Source organism: Microcaecilia unicolor, chromosome 5, assembly GCF_901765095.1.
Source record: "Microcaecilia unicolor chromosome 5, aMicUni1.1, whole genome shotgun sequence".
In the NCBI taxonomy this organism is placed as follows: domain Eukaryota; kingdom Metazoa; phylum Chordata; class Amphibia; order Gymnophiona; family Siphonopidae; genus Microcaecilia; species Microcaecilia unicolor.
In genome coordinates this window covers 353,148,278-353,166,501 of record NC_044035.1, presented here as the reverse complement: position 1 = coordinate 353,166,501, position 18,224 = coordinate 353,148,278, and positions in this window count along the sequence as shown.

Below are 18,224 nucleotides of genomic sequence, written 5' to 3'. Positions count from 1 at the left end.
GAAGGAAGGAGAGGTCTGCCCTGCTGCTGCTTGCTGCGAAGGTGAAAGGAGGCTTTTAAGGTTAGTTCCGGGAGCAATGGAGGGTGGGTGGAGGGGGGGGGGGGCGGCCTTGTCCGGCTCTCGGCGGCCCTGCTTTCAAACAAAAATTTGCTAGGTCTTACTTTCGGGGGAGGCCTTATATCTACCAATTCAGGAAAACCTCTACTAGGTCTTATTTTGGGGGGATTTCTTACTTTCGGGGAAACAGGGTACCTCTCTAATGGCTAATATGAGCCAGGCATAGGTGGTACCGCAATCCTCATCGATCCTTACTACTAGCTTATTTTTCAAAACTTTTTTCACTTTCATGAGTTATCATTCAGCTTAATATCTTTGAAAAACCGCCTTGAGAAAAACAGGAGACTGCCTCGATACAGCGCATTGCGAAACATGGATCTATGTCGGTGAATCCGAGTCTCCATCATGCATGTTAACTGAAGCTTAAAAGCTTAACGCTAGGTACTAAAACTATATAGATATTAAGCTGAATGATAACTCATGAAAGTGAAAAAAGTTTTGAAAAAAGAAAGGAGTGGAAAAGAAGAAAGCATGGCAGCGGGTAAATTCCAGTTGGACAGACTTGGGGCCTGGTAAAGGAAAAATGTTACGTGAAAGTAAAACAAAAAACTGCATTACAATCTATCGCAAATATTGAACGCAGCGTCTTCACGTTGGCTACTAAAAGTGACTGATTTTATCACAGACATTTTGCAAAGAGCTTACAAGGATCTCAGCTGGGTGTGTTAGAGTGATTTACAAACCAAATCGACAGGAAAGCGCCAACGTCAAAGCCCTGACAATTTACGATCAGGACTACCTGGGAACGTAGCCAGGACCAGATCCCTCTTCTTTTCTTGAAGGATAACTCATTTTCACAAACATCTTCAGAAAACATCCTGAGAAGAACTCTTAAATATTTGCTGTGTGGTTAGTTCATTATTCTCTCTGCAAACTATCTCTGAAGTAGAGTTTCCCAGTCGTGTCCTCAGAGCCAGCTGGCTTTTTTAGGAGAACTCACAACGAATATGGGGGGCACAAATTAGCATATGCTGGCTCTTCAATGCATAAACATTTATCTCCTACATATTCATTGTGGAAGTTGTGAAATCTTCAGCTGTGAAGTCTCCAGGACAAACTTGGGAAGCCCTGGGCTGGAGAATTCAGCTGTTAAATGTCATCTCGCACAGGTGTCCAGCATCAATTCTTTACTTTCTCTGGACAGAAAAGGCAGATATTTTGGTTGCCTATAGCAGGCCCTTCCTCTCATTATAAAATACAGAATTTAGGCATAGGGAGCTGAGGAATAGCCTGAGGTAGAGCAGCGGACTGGGAACCAGAAAGCCCAGGTTCAAATCTCAGGGCAGCTCCTTGGGAACCTTGGGCAAGTCACTTAACCCTCCATGCCTCAGGAAAAGGCAATGGCAAAACCACTCCTGTAGCATACCAAGAAAACCACAAGAGGTTTTAATACCCCTGTATAAGACATTGGTGAGGCCCCACCTGGAGTATTGTGTTCAGTTTGGAGGCCGTACCTTGCGAAGGATGTTAAAAAAATGGAAGCGGTGCAAAGAAAAGCTACGAGAATGGTATGGGATTTGCGTTCCAAGACGTATGAAGAGAGACTTGCTGACCTGAACATGTACACCCTGGAGGAAAGGAGGAACAGGGGCGATATGATACAGACGTTCAAATATTTGAAAGGTATTAATCTGCAAACAAATCTTTTCTGGAGATGGGAAGGCGGTAGAACGAGAGGACATGAAATGAGATTGAAGGGGGGCAGACTCAGGAAAGATGTCAGGAAGTATTTTTTCACAGGGTGGTGGATGCTTGGAATGCCCTCCCACGGGAGGTGGTGGAGATGAAAATGGTAACGGAATTCAAACATGCATTGGATATATATAAAGGAATCCTGTGCAGAAGGAATAGATCCTCAGAAGCTTAGTCGAAATTGGGTGGCGGAGCAGGTGGGGGGAAGAGGGGTTGGTGGTTGGGAGACGAGGATAGTGGAGGGCAGACTTATACGGTCTGTGCCAGAGCCGGTGATGGGAGGCGGGACTGGTGGTTGGGAGGAGGGGAATACTGCTGGGCAGACTTATACGGTCTGTGCCAGAGCCGGTGGTGGGAAGCGGGGCTGGTGGTTGGGAGGCAGGGATAGTGCTAGGCAGACTTATACGGTCTGTGCCCTGAAAAAGACAGGTACAAATCAAGGTAAGGTATACACATATGAGTTTATCTTGTTGGGCAGACTGGATGGACCGTGCAGGTCTTTTTCTGCCATCATCTACTATGTTACTATGTAAGAGGAGGTGGGGGGGGGGGGTCACCATGAGCCACTCTGACTCAAGGGCACTTCTCAATCCATAGGAGCCAGCTTTTCAAAATCATCAGAGGTACTAAACCCAATGAAAATTACTCCTCCATGGAAACAGTCCAAGAATTTGTTCAATATTGAGCAGAACTGGCAGCTGTCTCAATCAATCAGATCTTCCAGGGCATAGAAGCCAACTTTTCAAAATTATTGGGGGTGCATTCCAGGGAGAGTTATAAAAACATCTGTATCTGCAAAGTAGTCACAGTTTCTGCCACAGACATAGAGGAGCCAAAACAGCACCTAAGTAGGTACTACTACTACTACTACTTATCATTTCTATAGCGCTACTAGACTTATGCATTGATGTACACTTGAACATGAAGAGACAGTCCCTGCTCGACAGAGCTTACAATCTAATCAGGACAGACAAACAGGACAAACAAGGGATAAGGACAAAGAGTAGCAAGATTCCGGAATCCAAAAGAGTAGCAAGATTCCGGAATCCCAATGAGTAACAAGATTCCACGCAGAATTCCAAAGAGTAGCAAGATTCCAGAATCCCAAAGAGTAGCAAGATTCCGGAATCCAAAAGAGTAGCAACATTCCATGCAGAATCCCAAAGAGTAGCAAGATTCCGGAATCTCAAACACTACTACTACTATCATTTCTATAGCACTACTAGATGTATGCAGCGCTGTACACTTGAACATGAAGAGACCGTCCCTGCTCAACAGAGTTACAATCTAATCAGGACAAACAGCACACATAAGGGATAAGGACAAAGAGTAGCAAGATTCCGGAATCCCAAAGAGTAGCAAGATTCCGTGCAGAATCCAAAAGAGTAGCAACATTCCATGCAGAATCCCAAAGAGTAGCAAGATTCCGGAATCACAAAGAGTAGCAACATTCTGTGCAGAATCCCAGAGTAGCAAGATTCCGGAATCACAAAGAGTAGCAACATTCTGTGCAGAATCCCAGAGTAGCAAGATTCCGGAATCACAAAGAGTAGCAAGATTCCATGCAGAATCCCAAAGAGTAGCAAGATTCCGGAATCCCAAAGACTAGCAGCATTCCGGAATCCCAATGACTACTACTACTTATCATTTCTATAGTGCTACTAGACATACGCCGCACTGTATACTTGAACATGAAGAGACAGCCCCTGTTCAACAGAGCTTACAATCTAATCAGGACAGACAAACAGCACACATAAGGGATAAGGAGAAAGAATAACAAGATTCTGGAATCCCAAAGAGTAGCAAGATTCCATGCAGAATCCCAAAGAGTAGCAAGATTCCAGAATCCCAAAAAGTAGCAAGATTCTGGAATCACAAAGAGTATCAAGATTCCATGCAGAATCCCAAAGAGTAGCATGATTCTGGAATCCCAAAGAGTAGCAAGATTCCATGCAGAATCCCAAAGAGTAGCATGATTCTGGAATCCCAAAGAGTAGCAAGATTCCATGCAGAATCCCAAAGAGTAGCAACATTCCGGAATCCCAATGACTACTACTACTACTTATTTCTATACTGCTACTAGACGTATGCAGCACTGTAAACTTGAACATGAAGAGACAACCCCTGCTCAACAGAGCTTACAATCTAATCAGGACAGACAAATAGCACACATAAGGGATAAGGACAAAGAGTAGCAAGATTCTGGAATCCCAAAGAGTAGCAAGATTCCATGCAGAATCCCAAAGAGTAGCAAGATTCCGGAATCCCAAAGAATAGCAAGATTCCGGAATCCCAAAGACTACTAGTACTACTTATCATTTCTATAGTGCTACTAGGCGTACATAGCGCTATACACTTGAACATGAAGAGACAGTCCCTTCTCAACAGAGCTTACAATCTAATCAGGACAAACAGGAAAAAATAAGGGATAAGGGAATTAATAAGGTGGCAAAGATAAAATGTACAAGGGTGAATGAGTAACACTGTAATGATATATTTTAAAATGTTGTAATTTTTACACCATTTGGGGCATGTACAAAAGTGTGTGCTAAGTTTTAAGCTTTTTAATTACTATACCTTAAGTGAAAATCTTACATTGCAGTAAGTGCAAAGCTTGTGCAGTTGAGGTGTCTACTTGCCCTCTTAAACCAGGTACCCTTTTATAAAATTACCTTCAGAGTGATTTAAGTAATACTGCTAACATTTTCCTGTCATTTTAACACAAACTCACATTCCTAATGCTTAGCCTCCTGTTCCCTCGCTTGCTTGACTTGCAGATGGCTGAATCTTTGCTGCAAATTATTTTTGGAGATCAGCAGGAAAGGTGGTCACTGGTAGCAGCCTCCCGCTGCGTCTGCCCCCCCCCCCCCCCCTTCCAAAAAATAAAGAAGATCAGTCAGGCAGAAGGTGACAGGGTGGAAGGAGGTGCAGATACACAACTGGGTCACTTTGAAAACATTGCATAGGGGATGTGATTGAGCCAGATGGGGCAACTCCTCTGCTTATAACATCTGTGCAAATCCAGAGGTTACAAGTCTAAATCTCAGTAGATTCGGTTTGGTCTGATAACAGGAGCAGTCGTTTTCTGGCCCACAGCACTGTTTTTGGTAAATAGAGACCCAGCCTGGGGCAGTGTGGTAACCAGACTACAAGTGCAGCCCTCACAGCTCTCCTGCTGGAGTCCAGACATCTTAAAGGCATTGGGATTCCTCTATCTGAGCACATTAGCTCCTGGAACTGCAGAGCAGAGATCAAAAGCCTCTGCAACTGGAAAGCAGCTGATGGATACATTGGACTGGCCACAGGAACAGCAGAATAGCATTAGCAGCTGACTTGGGCTGGGGCCAGTTAAAATCAGAGCCTTATTACTATGGAAATACAGTTCCTGCAAAGAATCTTCTGCTTGGGGGTTGCAGGGTGAGGAGGATGGCCTGGATGGCTTCCTTGAGATCTCTTCTAGGCTAAGCAGCTGTTTTCACATCAAAGGGTTTGCTGGATTTATTTTGTGTTTCACCCACCGCTCCTGGGCACTCTGCAATGAGCAGCGCCTCGGGTTCAATTCACACCAAATCATTTTGGCTTCTGGACAGCAAATATCACGGAGTATTCAGAGTTTGTACACACGCACGCACACCTTACCTTATTAAGTTTATACACTGTTTAATCCAACAAATGGTCCTAGGTGGTTTGCATAGTAAAAAGAGACAAAAATATACAACCAAAACCTCTTACCTAAAGTTTAAAAAAGCAACAAAATATTCCTAATAAAAAAACTGAAAAAAAGAATACCTAACGCTAAACAGAAATCAAAGAATAACTACAATACACGAGATTCCTCAAAAAGGCACGTCTTCAATTTTTTTCCTAAAGGAGTAATGAGAACTTTTCAATCTAAGTTCCATAGGCAAATCATTCCACAAACACAAACACACAAACAGACGCATATACACGCATACATACACGCACATGTATATCTATCTATCTCTCTATATATATATATACAGGGGTGTGCTGGTAAATTTTTAACAGGCTCTTTCTCCAGACGTAGCCAGCTCTGCAGTTGGAAGGGCCAGGGGTGGCCGGGGGGGGGGGGGGGGGGGGAAGCAACACTTGCCTCTCTCTCCTCCCTCCCTTCGTGCGGGCACGCTAGGCATACCTTTGCTGGCAGCCAATAAATGGACTGCCACCACTCCCAACGTCGTGCTCTGAGCAGCATGCTGAAACTTCTCACACATACTGGAGAAGTCCCAGCCTGCAGTTCAGAGCTGGAAACAAGGAGTGGGGAGCAGCAGCAGTCTATTTACTTGGCTGGCAGGGCTCAGCATCCCCACCAGCAAAGTAAAAGAGAATTCAGCAGGGGGCCCAAGCCCACATTTTGGAAGCCAGTTGTTAAAGTAGCCACGGAGGGCCCTACTTTAACAACCGGCTCCCAAAATTCTTAAAAACTTAACAACCGGTATATATATATATATATACCTAGACACACATACAGTGGGGGAAATAAGTATTTGATCCCTTGCTGATTTTGTAAGTTTGCCCACTGACAAAGACATGAGCAGCCCATAATTGAAGGGTAGGTTATTGGTAACAGTGAGAGATAGCACATCACAAATTAAATCCGGAAAATCACATTGTGGAAAGTATATGAATTTATTTGCATTCTGCAGAGGGAAATAAGTATTTAATCCCTCTGGCAAACAAGACCTAATACTTGGTGGCAAAACCCTTGTTGGCAAGCACAGCGGTCAGACGTCTTCTGTAGTTGATGATGAGGTTTGCACACATGTCAGGAGGAATTTTGGTCCACTCCTCTTTGCAGATCATCTCTAAATCATTAAGAGTTCTGGGCTGTCGCTTGGCAACTCGCATCTTCAGCTCCCTCCATAAGTTTTCAATGGGATTAAGGTCTGGTGACTGGCTAGGCCACTCCATGACCCTAATGTGCTTCTTCCTGAGCCACTCCTTTGTTGCCTTGGCTGTATGTTTTGGGTCATTGTCGTGCTGGAAGACCCAGCCACGACCCATTTTTAAGGCCCTGGAGGAGGGAAGGAGGTTGTCACTCAGAATTGTACGGTACATGGCCCCATCCATTCTCCCATTGATGCGGTGAAGTAGTCCTGTGCCCTTAGCAGAGAAACACCCCCAAAACATAACATTTCCACCTCCATGCTTGACAGTGGGGACGGTGTTCTTTGGGTCATAGGCAGCATTTCTCTTCCTCCAAACACGGCGAGTTGAGTTCATGCCAAAGAGCTCAATTTTTGTCTCATCTGACCACAGCACCTTCTCCCAATCACTCTCGGCATCATCCAGGTGTTCACTGGCAAACTTCAGACGGGCCGTCACATGTGCCTTCCGGAGCAGGGGGACCTTGCGGGCACTGCAGGATTGCAATCCGTTATGTCGTAATGTGTTACCAATGGTTTTCGTGGTGACAGTGGTCCCAGCTGCCTTGAGATCATTGACAAGTTCCCCCCTTGTAGTTGTAGGCTGATTTCTAACCTTCCTCATGATCAAGGATACCCCACGAGGTGAGATTTTGCGTGGAGCCCCAGATCTTTGTCGATTGACAGTCATTTTGTACTTCTTCCATTTTCTTACTATGGCACCAACAGTTGTCTCCTTCTCGCCCAGCATCTTACTGATGGTTTTGTAGCCCATTCCAGCCTTGTGCAGGTGTATGATCTTGTCCCTGACATCCTTAGACAGCTCCTTGCTCTTGGCCATTTTGTAGAGGTTAGAGTCTGACTGATTCACTGAGTCTGTGGACAGGTGTCTTTCATACAGGTGACCATTGCCGACAGCTGTCTGTCATGCAGGTAACGAGTTGATTTGGAGCATCTACCTGGTCTGTAGGGGCCAGATCTCTTACTGGTTGGTGGGGGATCAAATACTTATTTCCCTCTGCAGAATGCAAATAAATTCATATACTTTCCACAATGTGATTTTCCGGATTTAATTTGTGATGTGCTATCTCTCACTGTTACCAATAACCTACCCTTCAATTATGGGCTGCTCATGTCTTTGTCAGTGGGCAAACTTACAAAATCAGCAAGGGATCAAATACTTATTTCCCCCACTGTATACAGTAAATCTGAGAAATGAGATTATATTCCGCATACCCTGGTTTAGGAATGAGGTTCACCACTATCATGGTAAGTGCAAAATGAAAGTATCATACAAAATCCTAGACAGAAAGTCAAATTATAAGTATCACCAAACGAAGTCTCACCAAGCTCTTGTCTCTTAAAAGGTACTCTTGGATTGGTAGATATTTGGAGACCACTTTACCCAACAGAAAAGGATTTTACCTTCTTTTCTATCCCCCATCTTAGCCATAAGTACATAAGTATTGCCATACTGGGAAAGACCAAAGGTCCATCAAGCCCAGCATCCTGTTTCCAACAGTGGCCAATCCAGGTCACAAATACCAGGCAAGATCCCCAAAATGTACAAAACATTTTATACTGCTTATCCCAGAAATAGTGGATTTTCCCCAAGTCCATTTAATAACGGTCTATGGACTTTTCCATACCAGAATAGATTATTTTTTAATCTCAAAGTCTCTTATTCCTTTTATTACTGAAGCATCTATTCATGGCACTCATATCTCGGATTATTCTGCTATTTCCGTTAATGTTTCAGGAGTCACCTCACCAAATAAGGGCTTTTCCTGGAGATTTGATGCTGCTCTGCTTAATCCTTCCTCTCTTTACTAAAACAATCCTCTACGGATTATTTTAATAATAATAACCTTACTGATTATCCTATAAATATCTAGTGGGATGCTAATAAGGCTACTATACGTGGAGTTATAATCAATTATGTTGAAGGACTCACTAAAAAGAAAAGGAAAGACCTGGATCATTTTGAAGAGAACATTAAATCTCTGGAAAATGCTTACTTGTATTCGCAAGATTGTAAAATCTATCAGGAGTTGCTTAAAGCTAAGTATAATTTTAACGAAATTCTAAGTAAGGAAGCAGTGAGGGGCATAATCGAATGGCGCCAGCCATCTATATGGCCGGCCCCATAAAGCGGCGCCCCAACCGTATTATCGAAATAAGATAGCCGGCTATCTTTCGTTTCGATAATACGGTCAGAGCTGGGCAAATCTCAGCATTTGGGCCGGCTTTAGAGATGGCCGGCATTGGTTTCCGGCGATAATGGAAACTAATGCCGGCGATCTCAAACCCGGCCAAATCCAAGGCATTTGGTCATGGGAGGAGCCAGCATTTGTAGTGTACTGGTCCCCCTCACATACCAGGGTACCCTAGGGGGCACTGCAGTGGACTTCAAAAATTGCTCCCAGGTGCATAGCTCCCTTACCTTGGGTGCTGAGCCCCCCAATTCCCCCCCAAACCCACTCTCCACAACTCTACACCACTACATAGCCCTAAGGGGTGAAGGGGGGCACCTACATGTGGGTACAGTGGGTTTTGGGAGGGTTTGGAGGGCTCCCATTTACCACCACAAGTGTAACAGGTAGGGGGGATGGGCCTGGGTCCACCTGCCTAAAGTGCACTGCACCCACAAAAAACTGCTCCAGGGACATGCATACTGCTGTCAGGGAGCTGGGTATGACATTTCAGGCTGGCATAGAGGTTGGCAAAAAAAAAATGTTTTTTAATTTTTTTTTTTTGGGTGGGAGGGGGTTGGTGACCACTGGGGGGAGTAAGGGGAGGTGATCCCTGATTCCCTCCGGTGGTCATCTGGTCAATTGGGGCACTTTTTTGAGGCTTGATCCTAAAAATAAATGCACCAAGTGAAGCCGGCCAAATGCTCATCACAGCCGGCCTTCTTTTTTCCATTATTGGCCGAAGCCGGCCATCTCATAACCATGCCCCCGTCCCGCATTCCGTACCCTGCGGAAACGCCCCCTTTAACTTTGGCCGGCTCTGTGACGGAAAGCAGTTGGAGCCGGCCAAAATCGGCTTTCGATTATACCAATTTGTCCGGGTTCAGGAGATGGCCGGCCATCTCCCGATTTGTGTCGAAAGATGGCCGGCCATCTCCTTCGAAAATAAGGAGTGTCATCTATTTTTCTGCAAAAATCCTTTTATTATACAGAACATAAGGACATATGCTTGCACAATACCTTAAGACTAAAACAACCCGCTCTAGGATCGCTCACATTACAGATGCTGATGGTATAACACATTACACAGATTCAAAAATTGCTCAGCAATTTGTGGAATATTATCAGCAACTTTATAACTCTGAAATAACTCCCTCTGAAGCGCTTTATCAATCCTTTTTAAGTACCCTTGCTCATCCTTCTCTCTCCCCTGAACAAAGAGCATCTCTGGATGCCAATATTACACTGTCAGAAATATTAGCTGCCATTAAGGAATTGCCCAGAAATAAATCTCCTGGTAATGATGATTTAACAGTTGAATTTTATAGTGCTCTGGCGACTGTTCTTGGTCCCAAACTTCTAGCTTTATATGAACACATGATTATGGGGAGATGGGCTCGTTTTTGGACTCAAAAATTATAGTCACACCTAAACCGGGGAGAGATCCGTCCAATGTTTCTAATTATCGTCCTACTGCTCTTGGTAGTTGAACTGTTCCTCACCGCTTTCTTCCTGAGACTATACCGAAGCCCCAGTTACACCTGAGAGCATACCGAAGCCTTCCCATTGCGCCCTAATGTTTTATCTTACCCACATTTAGCATTACTACTCACAATAGTTGGGTGCTCCATGCCCACCCCTAAAACTTTGTCACCCCTCGTTGTAACTTGAATTTATTTATTTCTTACATACTGCCTTCAAGCCCCAAACCTAGTATCAACCATACAGCTGCTCTCTACAGACTGGCTTTTCCCTCTTCTGTTTAAGCTTTTTACCATTCCTTATAGATGGACATGTGTGTTTTCATAACTAAATCAACGACAAGAACTCACCCACTCAACACCCCTCCCCATTTTATAACAAAACAAACACCAAAAACTCACCCACTCAATATACATCTTTCATCTCTGGCTGTTTCAAGGCTCTTTCCCCTTTCTCCATAAACTCAACCTGGGTTGAGAAAAGCTAAATGTGGAATTTACACAGAAAGGGGAAAGAGTCTTGAAATAGCCAGAGGCGAAACATGAATTTGTGTCGACACATAATCTCTCATGGTGAAAGAAGATAAGTGGATTTAACTTTAAAGAAGCAATGTTTGATGATATGGGAGAAAGTTTAGTAAAAAAAAAAATTATATATCTATATATATATATATATATATATATATATATATATACACATATATAGTGACACACGATAGATATTTGTAAAAGAAAATGTGGTTTAAAATATTTTTTCAAAAAAATAACAGGCTGATGACGATAAAATGTTATGATTTTCCAGTAGTACTTGAGGGAATATCACTTCTGATGGTCCATTACCCCTATATGAGATAGGTTGAAGTTATTCAACAGCGGATGTTATATATGTTAAGGAAATAGTATAAGTGATTCCTACAATTTAAAGAAGTGATTAGATATTAGCCAATTGAAATCTTTGGAAATAAATACATCTAAACTTAAAGAGGAGACTAATCCAAGCTGAGTCTCATTCTAATCCACACGTGGATTTGCAGCTCTGATTTTCTCAGAAACAACTCAAGGGGGCAATTAGAAGACCTCATATTCTTCAAGAGCATCCATTTCAACGTGTCTCTGTCATTTATAACTTCAAAGTATATGAAGATCTCTCTTGTCCTGGCTCCCATCCCCAACTTCCAGGGTACATTGTTAGGTCTGTAGACCTCATCTCATAGGGTTTTTGATAAAGACTCTTCACCGTTTAACAGCTCTTTTCCGGACTCTGTCTATGTCAAGGGTGGGCAACCTTGGTTCTCAAGGTCCACAACCCAGTTGGGTTTTCAGGATTTCCCCAATTAATATGCATGAGATCTATTTGCATACAACAGAAGCAGTGCCTCCAGATCTGGAAACACTAATCCAAATGAGATCTCACCAATGATCCATCATTGCTTGCTTCTTGTATCTCTGAATGAAAAGTAAATTAAACTTTGGCAGGTGGTTTTATTACTCTCACATTAAATCCATCTCTTTTTTTTAAACATATTTTCTATCCATAACTCATAAGTACATAAGTATTGCCATTCTGGGACAGACTGAAGGTTCATCAAACCCAGCATCCTCTCTCCAACAGTGGCCAATCCAGGTCGCAAGTACCTGGCAAGATCCCACAAAAGTACAATACATTTTATGCTGCTTATCCTAGAAGTAAATACAAAAAAGCAGCATAGAAGTAAGCAGTGGATTTTCTCCAAGTCCATTTTAAGTAGAGGAGTAGCCTAGTGGTTAGTGCAGTGGACTTTGATCCTGGGGAACTGAGTCTGATTCCCACTGCAGCTTCTTGTGACTCTGGGCAAGTCACTTAACCCTCCATTGCCCCAGGAACAAATAAGTACCTGTATATATGTAAACCGCTTTGAATGTAGTTGCAAAAACCTCAGAAAGGCAATATGTCAAGTCCCAGTTCCCTTTCCCCATTCCCTTATGACATCACAACATCAGAAGTGAGCCAAGTATCGGGCAATCAAGCCACTGTGACATCACTGATGAGGTTGGCTCTTATTGGTGGAATGAGTGGAGGAGTAGCCTAGTGGTTAGTGCAGTGAACTTTGATCCTGTGGAACTGGGTTTGATTCTCACTGCAGCTCCTTGTGACTCTGGGCAAATCACTTAACCCTTCATTGCCCCTGGTACAAATAAGTACCTGAATATATGTAAACCGCTTTGAATGTAGTTGCAAAAACCTCAGAAAGGCTGTATATCAAGTCCCATTTCCCTTTCCCTATTTGGGATTCTAGATGGAATGGAATGTTGCTACTATTGAGATTCTAGCTATTCCACTAGCAACAGACTCACAGAAGCCTGCGCGGCCGCATTGCTGATCTGCAAGGGCAGGCCTCTACGTGGAATGTTGCTAGTGGAGGAGTAGCCTAGTGGGCCTAGTAGTTAGTGCAGCGGGCTCTGATTCTAGGGAATTGGGTTCAATTCCCACTGCAGGTCCTTCTGACTCTGGGCAAGTCACTTAACCCTCCATTACTCCTGGTACAAAATAAGTACCTGAATATATATAAACCACTTTGAATGTAGTTGCAAGAACCTAAAAAAGGCAGTATATCAAGTCCCATTTCCCTAAATAATGGTCTATGGACTTTTCCTTTAGAAAGCCATCCAAACCTTTTTTAAACCCCGCTAAGCTAACCGCTTTTACTACATTCTCTGGCAATGAATTCCAGAGTTTAATTACGCGTTGAGTGAAGAAAACTTTTCTACGATTCATTTTAAATTTACTAGTTTTTAGCTTCATTAGGCTTTTGGCTCCTCGGATGTATTTTAATACCATGTAAATTTTAATCTGCTGTATGTTTGAATTGTAGTTTTTTTGTATAGTTTATTGTGTAAAGAAATAATTTTTATTGCTTTGTTTTTTTATATATATATTTTGTTTCTGATTTGTTCCCTGCTTAGACTTTTAAAGATATAGCGGGTTATAAATAAAGTTTTATTATTCATTGTGTGCCCCCTAGTCCTATTTTTTTTGGAAAAAGTAAACAAGTGATTCACGTCTACCCGTTCCATTCCACTCATTATTTTATAGACCTCTATCCTATCTTCCCTCAGTCTTTTCTCCAAGCTGAAGAGCCCTAGCCACTTCAGCCTTTCCTCATAGGAAAGTCGGCCCATCCCCTTTATCATTTTCATCACTGTATGGAACTATGCATGACCTTCTATTCAGAGCTGTAGCTTTGTGCTCTGCAGCACCACTTTCTGTTTTTCTCTCCACTCCTACCTGCAGTCTTTTACTTTGGAAGAGCCTCTGGCCACTGACATTTTCTAAGAGGTCGTAGCAGGTTTCTGGACAGTAAGACAGGAACATTTGCTAAGTCAGTTTCAGTGTAAGGCTTTTGCAGCATTTTTAAGGGATAAGATGTTGGCTATTAGATAATAGTTGTGGAAGTTAGAGTGAGGGATCTGACCATTAGAAGTTTGGATGGGTCTAGGAATGGTGAAATATAGGAGAAGCTTTGAGTACTGGATACGAGACAGTCGCAGGATGTTCTCCAGGAGCTGAAACCAACATTCTGTAAGAAAAACCCAAGTCAATCTCGGGCATTGAAGGATGAACCAATGTTGTAACATACTGTGAGACACTCTTTAAAGGGAGGGTCATATTTGAAGACTTCGATGAAACTGTTGTTGAAAACAGGAAGGTCTGAATGAGAAGGTGCCGTTGAATTATCCAATTACTAAAGCGTCATTTTTAGGGGAAGAGTTTGAGAAAGTGGTAAGAGAACAATGATGGATTACTTGGCGCTAAAGCTCATGGAACAGACATTGTGTTGACAGCAGTTCTGAATTTTCTACTGTGTGGTTTGGGTTACATTGGATTTTACACTCCATTCAACATGGTGGATGATCAGTTATTGTTGCAACAGCTGTGGGATAATGAAGTGAGAGGGAGTTGTTTGAAAGTGATTGAGTTCCTTTCTTGAGTCAAAGCCTCAAACCGTGATGCTGGGTCAGTGGATTAAAATTTGGTGAGTACTGTTTCGCAGAGGTCAGTATTTTTATCATCATTTCTGTTTAATATCTAGTTAAGATTTTTGTGTGAGCTTCTTAATCATGAGAGGGTGAAGTATATTTATGCAGATGGCATTCAGTTGTTGTTTCCAATGGGTAATGAAAGAGCAGAAAGGCTCAGTGTGAAGGATTGGCTAGATGTCCACAGATTAGTCGAATGCTTACAACTCAGAAGCACTGTGGGTTAGTAAACGTAAGGTTAGGCCAGATGGGGGAGGGGGGGCAGGGAGGCTGTGTTACTGTGGGCGCAGGAGATTAAGAACTTGGGAATAAGGGGTGACTCTGCATTTTCTATGAAATCTCAGATATCTACCTTGATTCAGGTGTCTGTTTGAAAACTGAGGATAATTCAAGAGTTACGCCCTTATTTATTTATTTATAGCATTTATATCCCACAATTTTCCCACCCACGGGCAGGCTCAATGTGGCTTACAACAGTTTGCAAAAAAACATACAACAATTCAGCAAACAAACAATCAATTTCAAAGGAGGGGAAAGGAGAAAGAGCAGTGGTGATCAAAATGCCGCTATGACAGTTACAGTTCAGACGTAAGAGATGCCAGGCGGGTTTGGAGCGTAAGCGTTTCCAAATAAAAAGGTCTTGAGGCACTTTTTGAAGGTCGGGTGATCAGGGGTAAGTTTGACCAATTTAGGTAGACCATTCCACAAATGAGTGCTAATATAGGAGAAGGTGGATGCGTAGGTGGTCTTATACTTGAGGCCACAAAGTATTGGGTAATGGAGATTTAAGTACGAACGAGCTGATTTGTGAGAGTTCCTAGGTGGCAGGTTCAGAGATTTAGCTACAGCGACTTAAGCTTTGGTGTTCTCAAGGCTTGATTACTGTAACGTGGCTTATGTTGTTCTGTTGAAAAGGTATCCATTTGGTACAGAATATGGCGATTTACATCGTCAGAGGCATTGGAAGATTTGGTCATGTGAACTCAGCACTGAAGGCTTTATGGTGGTCACCTGTAGATAGCAGGATGAAATGTAAGTTATTGACCTTGACTTTCAAAGTGTTGAATAGGATGGTTCCAAAATATGTGTAGGAGGGGTTAGGAGGTTATACTCCAGGGAGGGCACTTTACTCAGCCACCTAACGATTGTTGGTTATTCCAGGGTTAGGGCAGGTTTACTAGAGTTATGTGAGGAAAAGAGTTTTTTGGGTGATGGTGCCAGTTTGCTGGAATGAACTTCCAAGTGAGATTTGGGCCCAGCTCAGTCTCTCGGTGGCCCTGGGATGGGAGGGGAGGATTAATAATTTTATAGTATTTGCTAAGGATATGTATAAGTAAGGGCTGATATTCAAACCATGGGGGTAGCCTGGCTAACTCCCCTGCTCAGCGCTAAACTCAAATATTCAATGCCGGGCTGTTTCTGGTGACCAGCATTGAATATCCAGTTTATTTCTGGACAGTTTGAACATAGCTGGCTACATCGATATTCAGACTTAGCCAGTTACGTTCAAACCGGCCAAAGATATTCCATGTAGTCACACAGCCAAATATAGCTGATAAAGTGGGGTCGGTGGATATCCAGTTAGATCACCCGGAGTGAAGGAGTAGCCTAGTGGTTAGTGCAGTGGACTTTGATCCCAGGGAACTGGGTTCAATTCCCACTGCAGCTCCTTGTGACTCTGGGCAAGTCACTTAACCTTCCACTACCGCAGGTAGAAAAAACTTAGATTGGGAGCCCACTAGGGACAGAGAAAGTAGCTGCATATGATAATTGCAAACTGCTTTGACTGTGCCACAAAAATCAAATCCCATTACCCTTACTGGCTTTCTGCTAGCCACGAACCGGTGATAGCCAACCATCCCCCACTGAATGTCACCAGTTATGAGGCATTTAACTGGCCAGATGCTGATATTGGGGGTAAGGTTTTTATTGTATTCCTTATCAGTGGCATACCAAGGGGGGGGGGTGCGGTCCTCCTGCTCCCTTTGCCCCGGAACAGGTTACTTCCTGTTCCGGGGCAGAGGGAGCAGGGAATGAGAGAAGCCGACAGGCGCGTGGCACCCCCCCCCCCCCCCAGCAGGTAAAAATGCACCCGGGTGGGGGTGTCCTTTCGCCGGGGGGAGGTGTCCTTCCTTTTGCCGGGGGGAGGTGTCCTTTCACCGGGGGTGGGAGGGGTCGCGCTGCACCCGGGGGGGGGGGGGGCGCATCAGCGATCCGCCCCGCGTGTCAGCCACCCTAGGAACGCCACTGTTTCTTATGGATATGTATGGGTAATGATTTATTTAGCTGTTTTATGATGTCTTTGTGAATTGCTTCAGATATGGGTGATAGAGGCATAATATAAGTCAAATCAGATAAATTTATTTATTTTTTACATTTGTATCCCACATTTTCCCACCTATTTGCAGGCTCAATGTGGCTTACATAATACCGGAGAGGCGTTCGCTGACTCCGGTGTGAACAAATACAAAGTAAGATGTGGTAAAATAAGATTCATGTGGAACGGTCACATTAAGGAATCGTAAAGCGTAAGAATTGCGGTATGAAAACTAGATCATAGAATTCTGCACAGTGTAAATTCACTTGGTGAAACGCGACAACTTCTGTTAGGTCTCCATGAAAAGAGTTCTAGGCAGGGACTTTATAAGCTTGAGCTTTCAGCTTCCACTAAAAGACCCAACCAGAACCCCCCCCAAAAAACCATTCCAAATATTCCAAGAGCACAAGCCAAACAAGGCTTCCTGTCCCAGATGCCTGCTTTCATGCGTTGATGGCTTAGCACCAGTGGCATAGCCAGACCTCAAATTTTGGGTGGGCTTGTGGGCAACATGGGTGAACACAGTGTCTTCTCCTGCCCATCCCAATCACCCCCTACTTCAACTCAACTTAAAATATTAAATACCTCAGCTGTCTGAGTAGGTGGGGATCCCTAAGTCTCCACCAGCTGAAGAGTTCCTTCCAGTGCAGCTCAGCAGCAACTTTCCTGAGCCATCTGACACCAGCACCCGGCGCTTGATCAGTTGTCATGCTTATGCGGGTAATCAATACAAATAAAACATGGAAAAGAAAATAAGATGATACCTTTTTTATTGGACATAACTTAATACATTTCTTGATTAGCTTTCGGAGGTTGCCCTTCTTCGTCAGATCGGAAATAAGCAAGTGTCGGTAGATGACAATATGTATGAGTGAAACATCAAAGCATTTCAGTGACAGTCTAACAGGATGGGGGTGGATAGGGAGACCATGCTTATGCAAAAACCAAGCATGTGCCTCCGGCATCAGGAGTCACAGGAAAGTTGAAGCCAACTGCCAAGCTGCACTGGAGGGGGTTCTGGATACCTTTAAGGAGGTCTTCAACTCACGGGATTAGGGGAACCCCGCCAGCTGCAGCGAGGGTGCAGTAGGCCTGAGCCCAAAGTGGGTGGACCTCTGCCCACTCGTGGCTACACCACTGCTTAGCACTGGATCGTGAGTTCCAGAGAGGCAGAAGTGACAGTGGAAACACTCAGGAGCTCCTGCTATGTTTAGGACTGAGTATTCCACCAGTGTCGTTATGCTCATATTAGCCCTCTCCTCGTCACTTCACTGGCTCCCTGTCCGTTTTCGCATACACTTCAAACTCCTCGTATTGACCTATAAGTGCATTCACTCTGCAGCTCCTCAGTACTTCTCCACTCTCATCTCTCCCTACATTCCTCCCTGGGAACTCCGTTCACTGGGTAAATCTCTCTTATCTGCACCCTTCTCCTCCACCGCTAACTCCAGACTCTGTTCCTTTTATCTCGCTGCACCATATGCCTGGAATAGACTTCCTGAGCCAGTACGTCAAGCTCCAT